At 51.9% G+C, this 9,402-nt stretch overlaps 1 pseudogene; it reads right to left on the bottom strand.

The window, feature by feature from the left end:
* Positions 1 to 6,957: 6,957 nt before the first annotated feature.
* On the bottom strand, positions 6,958 to 7,945 carry LOC121340948 (annotated as a pseudogene).
* Between the last annotated feature and the right edge of the window lie 1,457 nt (positions 7,946 to 9,402).

The raw sequence follows: 9,402 nt of genomic DNA, 5'->3' as shown, positions 1-9,402 counted from the left end.
GTGGATAGGCCGTGCCCTTGGAGAAGGCTGAGGACATCGTTTGGGACCAGCTTTTCTTCCAGCCGTGGATGGCGTGAGGTGGGTTCCTGCCTGCTTGGCATGGTGGGATCAGAGCTTTTGGGAGATGGCAGCGAGCACAGGAGCATCCTGCTCTGGGCAGCTGCTGAGGGCTGCATGTGCCATGGCTGGCTGCAGGCTGGGCACATGTCCTGCCCTCCTGCTCTGCTGCCAAAGGCAGCAGTGATGGGCAGCTCTGGGCACAGCTCTGGCACAGCCAGCATGGCCTGGGCACCACGGGCATTGGGACAAGGGGACAGGAGCCCTCAGCTGACGGGCACTTTCTGGTTTCTCTCCTTGCAGCCGGGCTCTGCAGGTGCTGAGGCTGCTCTGGGCTCTGCCAGGGCTCTGCTGGGCTCAGCCCTGGGCACAGCTGGGCTGGCTCTGCCCTCACATTGCTCTGACAGCTTTGCATCAGATGAGCCCCTTCCGAGCACAGCGCCTGAGCTTTCTGCTTTGGCAGGTGAGTGAGACTCTGCTGCAGGCCCAGAGATTGCAGCTGGGGGCACACATCCAATGGGCAAGGACCCAAACTCTCCACAGTCGAATCGAAATGCCTGGATCTCCTCAGGATGTTTTGTCTGTCCCATTCTTCCTTCTTTATTGGCTGGAATTGTGCAGTTGCACTTTCTTCCTCCTCTAGAAGTGCCACAAGTGGGGCAAAGCTGGCGAGTGGGCCGTGTTCCTGAGGCAGTGCAGTCTGGAGCTGCTGGATGGAGAATTGCCCTTCTGCACTTCCAAACCAGAGCAAAACGCTGTAAGTGGGACTTTGTGTCTTTAGGAAATCCCTGACAGTTTCAAAGGGAATGTGCAGCTCATTAACAGGGGGAGAGGGAAGGGCATCTTCTAAAGGATTTGGGGTTTGACACAGTTTTGATTCCCAGTGCTGTTTGGTGCTGGAAGGGCACACAGCAATTTCCTCTTGCTTCGACTGCATAACTCACCCTTTAGCCAGAGACCAGGGGATTTTTTCCCCAGCTCTGTGTGAGAAGGTGTCCAAGAGCTGAAGGAGCAGCATTCAGAAGCAGTTTCAGTATTTCTAGGCAGGAAGTGGAGCTCACAACCATCCACATAACTCACCATATTCATCAGGATGGGCTGCTGCTTCTTTAGGAATATGGCCCAATCAGACACGAGACTTGGAAAAATCCCAGCTCTCTGTGGGTTTGTGCAAAAGGGGGAGCAGCACAAACACTTTGTGTCTGCCTGGGGGACACAAGGTCCAAGGAGCTTTGGTGGCAGAGGGTGACCTGGGCTAGTGTCAGGTGAAGTTCCATTCCATGACATCCCAGAGTGGCACAGGACAAAGCTCCAAGCACTCCAAACCCCTCTGATGAAGTCCTTGGAGTGCTGCACATCCTCTAGGAAAAGCTGCTGTCAGACAATCCATTGGGATTTATAACTATCATTTTTAATGCTTTAGGTCCAAATTTCAAACTGCGATATTTATACACTCAAGACACAGTCATGCACAATCCATCTTTCAATTTCCTATTGAGTCAACCACAATTTAAAATAACTGAATATTCAAACTAAACCCAGAATGTTTTAAAAAAGGGATGCTGAGGTCAGTAAGATGGATCCATGCATCCAAACAGTTACCAAGTCAGTAAATGAGTTCTCTTTCTAAAAAGATCAGTTACGTGTCAAGCCAAAGATACAGATAATTTTCACGACACATTTGTTTTTTTTTTTTATCTTTCAGATTTTTTCTTTCCTTTTTTTTTTTTTTTAACCGAGAACACACCTAAAAAAGGAATGTACAGCATCCTGAGATACATTTCTGATAAACAATGAAAATGTAGCCTCCTCCTCTGTTTACTTTTCTCTGGATACCCTGAAATAAACAATCTAGCAGATATGAGCAGAGGTGTGAAGTGTTTCATTTGGACTGAGCTGGAGTTCAGCACTGCTGACATCCTGATCCAGTCAAGAGCTGCAGAATTCTTTTGCACATCCTGAACCCTGTGTTTGCAGGCACAGCATCTGACGCACCAATGCCCATGAATAACTCTGTTATTCCCTCTCAGAATTTGGGCTCTGCCCCAGCACGAGGTGCTGCAGCCCTTTGCTCCTGGTTCCCGTGTGGAGCAGCTCCCTTCCCACTGGCTGAGCTGCTCAGGCAGAGCCCGGCAGCTCCTGGCCCTGCAGGGCTGAGGCTTTTCCCAATTGCTGGGCACAGACTGATGGAGCAGCACTGCAGAACACGGGGGCACACAGAGGGACCAGGAGCAGCTGCCTTTGTCCACCTGAGGCTCCAAGGCCCAAACTCTGAGCAGCCAGGGCTGGAAGAGACTCGCAGGCTCCCTGGGGGCTGTGCTGCCCACTTGTGTCCGGCCCAGCTCTGCGTGAGGCAGAGGGAGAACAAGGGGCAGCTCCCTCCCAGCCCAAACCAGGGACCCCTCCGGCCCCAGGCCTTGGGGCACTGTCAGCACCCGCTGCTCCAGCCACCGCTTCTGATGGCCCTGACAGCAACACCCAAACTGGGGCTGATCCCCAGGGAGCAGCAGCAGGGCCTGGATCTGATCCCTGACTCTGGGCCAGGGCTGGACAAATGACCCCACAGCAGCAGCAGCACATGGAGCTGACTTTCAGCACAGCCCTTGCCCCTCTTCCCTCCCGTGTGCAGCGGTGTCACAGCAGCCTGAGGCACCTGGGAGCCCCAGTGCCAGCAGGGACTTGAGATGGCAGCCCTGGGCTCCTGGAGGTTGTGCAAGGAACAGAGCTGGGGACTCCCTGTCCATGGGGAGCTTCCAGATGGAAAAGGCTGCTGTGCCCAGGCAGCTCCAAGGGCAGAGAAAGGAGGGTCTCTTGATCTGTGCCAGTGCCACAGTCCTGGGCAGCAGCCACTGAGCACAGCAGGAACAGAGGGCACAGCAAGAGGGACAAAAGCAGGCAAGGTCAGAGACTGGAGAGAGCCAGAGCTGGGAGCAGGAACAGCTGCTCCATTGCACTCTTGGAGAAAGCTCTTGGCTGGTTCAAAGCGCTGAAAGGTGAGAAGGGCAGAGAGGAGGCCACACCAAACAATGCTCCTGTTTCCACACCCTCCCCTCTCCATGTCCCAGAAGGAATTGGATGGACTGTGCTCTTCTCTCTGAGTCGTCTCATTCAGCATGAGCAGCTTAGCACCAGGAGCTGAAGGAGCTGAAGCCTCAGGCCTTAAGAGCTGAGGAAGAGAGAACTTTTCAACCAAATTAATGCTGGTAACATGGACCTGAATTATTCCAGCAGATGGAAATTATAGAATCCTTTCTGTTGGATAAGACCCCTGAGCTCATCCAGTCCAGCCATTCACCCAGCAGTGCCAAGCCCAGCACTAATCCACATCCCTGAGGTACCAAGGCCTGGACAACAGGCCCTGAGTGAGGCCTGGACAACAGGCCCTGAGCCAAAGGTGACCTTCCAACCAAAGGTTATCTTTGTAACTGCTCATTAGTGAAATATGCATGGTCATTAGAGCTGTAATAGATACATCCACTCATTAGTGAAACATGTATTGACCTTTCTGTATTTAGAAGTCGCACAAGGCCATGAAATCTGACATTGAGCTTTGTTTGGGGCTGTGTGGTCAAAGTCAGCTCCCTTAGTTCATCCTTGAGCCCTGGCCAGCATTCACCCAGCAGTGCCAAGCCCAGCACTAATCCACATCCCTGAGGTACCAAGGCCTGGACAACAGGCCCTGAGTGAGGCCTGGACAACAGGCCCTGAGCCAAAGGTGACCTTCCAACCAAAGGTTATCTTTGTAACTGCTCATTAGTGAAATATGCATGGTCATTAGAGCTGTAATAGATACATCCACTCATTAGTGAAACATGTATTGACCTTTCTGTATTTAGAAGTCGCACAAGGCCATGAAATCTGACATTGAGCTTTGTTTGGGGCTGTGTGGTCAAAGTCAGCTCCCTTAGTTCATCCTTGAGCCCTGGCCAGGCTTTGGGAGGGACCCAAGAGGAGAATGAAACCAGATGTTCCCTTGCTAGAAGTACTTTCAGTTTGTTCATTCAGCACTGTCAGAGCTGGGCTCTCTCACAGTGGGCTTGGAGCCTCCCCTGTGGCTAGAGGCACCTGTAGGAATTCCCAGTCTCCGGGAGTGGCTCTGCAGCCCTTGGCTGTGACAGCTTCCCCCAGCTGCTGTGTGGATCTGGGGGATGGTAAAGGCTGAGGGGAACTGGGGCTGTCTCTTTCTTAATCACTGCAGCCAATCTTTGGTGGTGATGATTGGGTGCGGTGCTGAGCTGCTCCTTTTATGATTCCTTGCAGTTTTGCATTATAATATATCACACAATTCCTGAACTTGGTGTCTGTGTCTTTGGTGCTGACCCTGCCCACTGGCAAAACAGACACTGTGGTAAAAAGAAAAAAATAGGACGGGGTGGGGAGAGAGAGACAAAAGGAGAGAGAGGAGCCCCCGGAGTCAGAGATCAGTCCTCATGGAGGTAACGATCAATGCTTGGTTTATTGCAAATTTGAGGGTACATTTATACTAGCAACGTGGGAATATATTTGATTGGATACAAAGCAAGGCAAAAAGCTAACACAGACTTAGTCACGTAAAAGTATCAGTAGAACATCTCGCTTCATATCTTCTTTGCTTATCCTCGGAACATCCTGCTTCACATCCCTTCTTCTTGGGCACATCTTGGCAAGTGAATCCATATTGTCTTGTCCAAGTGCAGCACATCTCTGCTAGCACGTCTCTGCTAGCAGGCTTGCATGCAGGGTTGTGCAAGCAGGCCTCTCAGACCAGGGTCTGCATAAAATGCTTTCTTCAGGTGAGGAAGATCAGTGTGGCACCCGTGCAAGTCACAGACCACCGAGTTGGAGCCCAACATCCCCCCAGCTAGAGAGAGAGGGTACAGTCCATGAGCTGACCTGTGGTTCTTTCTGCGTGACCATGGGGAAGACATGGGAAGGTGGGATGGGAAACCCACTTCCGTCCTGGTAGCACAGGTGCGTCAACTGAAGGAGGGAAACACTAACTGAGGGAGTTCCACTAAAGTGAAGGTAGCCTCAGCCTGCCATGACCGAGCTGCCAGGTGTGATCTGTCAGATCCCCTTGAAGGAACCTCTACCTTGTATGCCCCGGAAAGAAATAATAACTAGGGCTAGAGGGGCCCTGCCTCTGGCCAGAGAGAGACACGGGAAAATCGTATCTTCTGGATGGTGTGGATCCGATGTCCTGGCACATCAGAGCCACAAAAATATGATGTCTTTGTTGATACTGGTGTGCAGTGTACCCTAATACCATTGGGACATGTGGGGGCAGAACCTGTTTGCAGTGCTGGGGTGACGGGGGGATCGCAGCAATTGACTCTGTTGGGAGCCGAGGTGAGCCTTGTGGGAATCCATAAAATCAGAGGGTTTTGGGAAAGCTGCAAAAGGCAGGCCTCAGAGACAGCAGAACTGTGATTGGAGCTAAGCAGTAGCCATAAAGTAAGTCAGCAGAAAAATTTTGTAAAAAGTAGAAAAGTAAGGACAAATGGAACAATGGTCTGTGTATTAACACTTGTCTAGAATAACTCCCTAAGCTGCAGAAAAGTATATCTAGCAAGATATTAGGAAGTTCTAAGCTTAATAATGGAGCTCTGTGCATTGTGTTTTAAGGCTTACAAACAGGTATTATATTTGAAATAAGCAAGCATTGTTTTAACCAAAGGTACATGTGCTTATACTGGTTGTTAGATAGAACTACTTTCAATATGCTTTTGCTTTGTGTGATTGGTCAAAAAACTTATAAAGTAAGTTGTAACATTAAGTTCTTGGTCTGCTGCCTGGGATGTGAGCCAATGGCATCTTCCCATTGTCATAACCATGTAATGAGACTGATGCTGGAAAATAAAACAGCTCAAGACGCGTTCCTAGCAGTCCCGTCCCGTTCGTGATTTGTACATAGTCCCCGGACGGCGATAGTGCCCCACAGCCGGAGGGATGGACACAGGGAGCTCTCTGCTCAGGAGCTCATCCCAGCCCTGCACTCAGGAGTTCCCAGGGAATATTATTCTCTGGAAACTCCAGGAGCAGCTGAAGGTGTTTGTGCTCACTGGGTTTTTGTCCCCTCACACACACAGGATGTTCAGAGCTGTGGAATGCCCGTGCCCAGCAAACACGGACTCCTGACCCGGTCACTTGATGTCCCTCCATGGAGGGAAGAACAACCTCTCTGACCTGGGCTGAGAGGCCACTGCTGTAGCAGTGCTGGCTTTGCAAGGGCACTGCTGGGACAGCCCCCACCCTGATCGCTGCCACACTTCTGCTGGGCACTGCTGGTTTCCTCTCCAGGGCGCTCTGTTGGGCACATCCTTGAGAGCAAACTGGGAAGAAGATTGAAGCTTTCAGGCCCTGCACTGGGGAGATGCCCTTGCACGATGGAAATGCTGTTGCAGAGCCCAGCTCTGTCCCAGCAGTGCCCATGGCCTGTCCCTGCCTGCAGTCCCTGAACAGTCACACAGCAGGACTGGGACCGAGCTGACAGAGCCCTGAGGCCTTAAACCAGCACAGGGGCTCTGAAGGGAAGTGTGGAAGTGAAGGAAGGGGAGGTTACAGAGGAGGAGGCCTGGTGCTCCCTGGCAGTGTGGAGCACTGAGGTTCCCTTTTCTGCTCCAGCTCTGCCCACAGGCACCGACCCTGCAGCTCCAGAGAAGTCAGGGAGGAAAGATGTCAGGCACACATGGCAATACAGAGTTCTTTATTTTAGGTAAGCATGTATGTAGTACAGCTCCTGGTTTTAATGCATCCGGGTGCCAAAAGAAAGACAAATACTAAAATAAAAAGGGTAGAGTCAAAAATTGTTGTGGGAACAAATTCACAAAAGTGTAACACTTGTGTAAACAGCAAAAAACACAGGACAGAGAGTGATAATTAAGGAGTAACATCATAAGAGCTATGCAGAAGAATGAGAGTTTATTGTTTCTGAAATCCATTTGTTATCATTTTCCTCAGGCCATTCTTGAGCTCCTGGTTCCTCAGGCTGTAGATGAGGGGGTTCAGGGCTGGAGGCACCACTGAGTACAGAACTGACACTGCCAGATCCAAGGATGGGGAGGAGATGGAAGAGGGCTTCAGGTAGGCAAATGCGTCAGTGCTGAGGAACAGGGAGAGCACGGCCAGGTGAGGGAGGCAGGTGGAAAAGGCTTTGTGCCGTCCCTGCTCAGAGGGGATCCTCAGCACAGCCCTGAAGATCTGCACATAGGAGAAAACAATGAACACAAAACAACCAAAGGCTAAACAGAAAGTGACCACAAGAAGCCCAACTTCCCTGTAGCTGGAGTGTGAGCAGGTGAGCTTGAGGATGTGTGGGATTTCACAGAAGAACTGGCCCAGGGCATTGCCTTGGCACAGGGGCAGGGAAAATGTATTGGCTGTGTGCATGAGAGCATTGAGAAAGGCACTGGCCCAGGCAGCTGCTGCCATGTGGGCACACGCTCTGCTGCCCAGGAGGGTCCCGTAGTGCAGGGGTTTGCAGATGGACACGTAGGGGTCGTAGCACATGATGGTCAGGAGGAAATACTCTGCTGAGATGAAGAACATAAAGGAAAACTGTTGTGCAGCACATCCTGTGTAGGAGATTCTGGTGGTGTCCCAGAGGGAATTGTGCATGGCTTTGGGGACAGTGGTGCAGATGGAGCCCAGGTCGCTGAGGGCCAGGTTGAGCAGGAAGAAGAACATGGGCGTGTGCAGGTGCTGGCCGCAGGCTACGGCGCTGATGATGAGGCCGTTGCCCAGGAGGGCAGCCAGGGAGATGCCCAGCAAGAGGCAGAAGTGCAGGAGCTGCAGCTGCCGCGTGTCGGCCACTGCCAGCAGGAGGAAGTGGCTGATGGAGCTGCTGTTGGACATTTCTTCACTCTGGGCATGGTGGACTCTTGAAAGAAGACATTGACAAGTTGGAGCCAACTTCTTTTAGTCAATGTTTTTCTATTTAATTGGGAATCCCCACAAAATTACTTTTCTTCCTGTGAGGGAACTTTCCTCAACTATTTTGAATTTGGGTTTCTGCTGTTGATGAGTTACTGCCTCATCCTCAGCATTTCTGTCAGTCAGAACACTGGGGAGCCCAGAAGGCAAAGAGAGTTCCCTGTGCCCCAGTGCAGTCAGACCTGCTGGTCCCACACAGGTGCCCTTTGCTTATTACATCTCCCTATATTTCAGGGTGATTGCACTTCAAACATGCTTGCAAATAAAATGGACTTTTTGAAGTCTCTAGATTCAAAGTCAATTTCTCTAAACTCTTCTATCTTTCCCTGTGCACCTGAACAGGAAGGGAAACCAAGGCTTGGACTGTCGGTCTGCTGCCTGCAGTTGTGCCTGTTGGGAGCTGTTGCTCTCTATCCAAGTCTTGTCCCTGCCAGTGCTGCCAGAGCCCAGCCCAGCCCTGGGGGCTCAGCTCTGCCCTGCAGACCCCTCCCAGCACAGGGCACTGCCCAGGGGCATCTCCCTGGCAGCAGGGCCTTAAGGGCAGGGCAGACAAACAGAGATGCTGCAAGCCAAGGTGCTGCTGCTGCTGTCTGTAGGGAGAGGAGGCTGAGGAGGCACTTTCTGAGGGAGACCTGAGGCACATCTGCTGATGGCCAGGCTGACAGTGCAGGAGTCTCAGTGACACAGCCAAAGCTGACAGCCCCTTTCCCTTGCCTTTAGGAGAAAGCTGAGAGCAGCCCTGGCCATGCAGCACCATCTCCACAGCAGGAGGAATCTGCCCTGATGGGGGTCGCTCCTTCCACCTCCAACTTCTTCCCTGCGACGTCCATGGACCTGTCCCTCTGAGGGTGCCCAGGGCAGCCCCGCTTTGCAGCACATCCTCCTCCTCCTCCTTCTGCTCCTCTGCCCCAGAGAAACTAGAAGAGTGCTCCTGGCACATCCCCCAGGCTGTGGGGTGTGCCAGCTTCAGGAGATCCCTCCAGGAGCACAGGAGACATTTCCCTGCATCCACAGACTCACCATGTAGAGACCTGTGAAGATCTTTCCCCAAGTGTAGTCTCAGCTAAATGTCTTCCCAATCCTGATTGCTTTCAGCCTGTCTCTGCCTGGCTCCTGTCCCCTCAGTGCCTGCAGGCAGAGCCCTCAGCCCTGCTGGGCTGGGAGAGGAGCTGGTCCTGGGAAGAGCTGTTCCTTTAAAGCTCAGCAGCACAGACACAGCACAAGGACTTTAATGACCTTCTTGGGACGTTGGTGTTGTTTACATCAGGCTCAGTCCCTGAGAGAGTCTTCAAAAACCTTCTCAAGAACTCAAAGTTAAATTTATACACTGAACTTTGTTGAACTTTTAATGGGTCCCACTGAAGGACATGACTGATAAAGTGTCCCCAGGTTCCAGTTAGAGCAGAACACTGCAGGCAGTGATGACAGCTGGGG

This window comes from Onychostruthus taczanowskii, unplaced genomic scaffold (genome assembly GCF_017590055.1).
Source record: "Onychostruthus taczanowskii isolate IOZ18803 unplaced genomic scaffold, ASM1759005v1 scaffold437, whole genome shotgun sequence".
NCBI lineage: Eukaryota > Metazoa > Chordata > Aves > Passeriformes > Passeridae > Onychostruthus > Onychostruthus taczanowskii.
Note: the sequence above shows the minus strand (reverse complement) of the source record. Positions and strands in the feature narration are given on the sequence as shown.